The following is a 673-nucleotide window of genomic DNA, read 5'->3' as shown; positions in this document are numbered from 1 at the left end:
GAACCTGGGAAACATGGTAAGTCTTCTATAGTTAATAAGGTTCATTGGGTTTATTGACAAATTTATAAAAATATAATGGTGTTTTCCATTTCCTTCTATTCATGTAGGTGAGATTACTGGAACTGTAAGTTTACAAAATAATACTCTTTAAGAACCAATTCTGACACAACACCATAACTTCCTCGTGTACTACTTACACTTTTTTTCTAGGAGCAACCAAGGAAAAGAACAAGGCCGATGCGCCATATAGAATTGCCTGTGAAAATAAGGAGATCTTACATATTTGAAACCCACTAAGCCAAGTTACCCATGCAATTTGTGCACAAAGGTTCTCTGTCATATCCAAAAACCACAGTCTAGTCATCATAAGTGTATCAAGATTCCAACTACCAGTTTTGATTACTTAAGTGTTTATCTGTGTACAATTATTTTTGATAAATTTTCGAATTTAGTAGTTTTGAAAATTGAAGGTTCTACATCATGTTATTCAAAAATCAGTCTGATCAGCATAAATCTAGCAAGATTCTAACTACCAGCCCTAATAGAAACACCCAAATCGGTCCCATTTCAGTACCAATATAGACTATTCCGGCGGGAGCGCGGAGAAGACTCCACGGAAGAACAAAAGGGATCGCTATTGGCCGAGCGGCGTCCCCCTCCACTACGGGAAGAT

This window comes from Frankliniella occidentalis, unplaced genomic scaffold (genome assembly GCF_000697945.3).
Source record: "Frankliniella occidentalis isolate FOCC.00 unplaced genomic scaffold, Focc_3.1 Scaffold399, whole genome shotgun sequence".
NCBI classification, from domain to species: Eukaryota; Metazoa; Arthropoda; class Insecta; order Thysanoptera; family Thripidae; genus Frankliniella; species Frankliniella occidentalis.
This window is presented reverse-complemented; position numbering follows the sequence as displayed.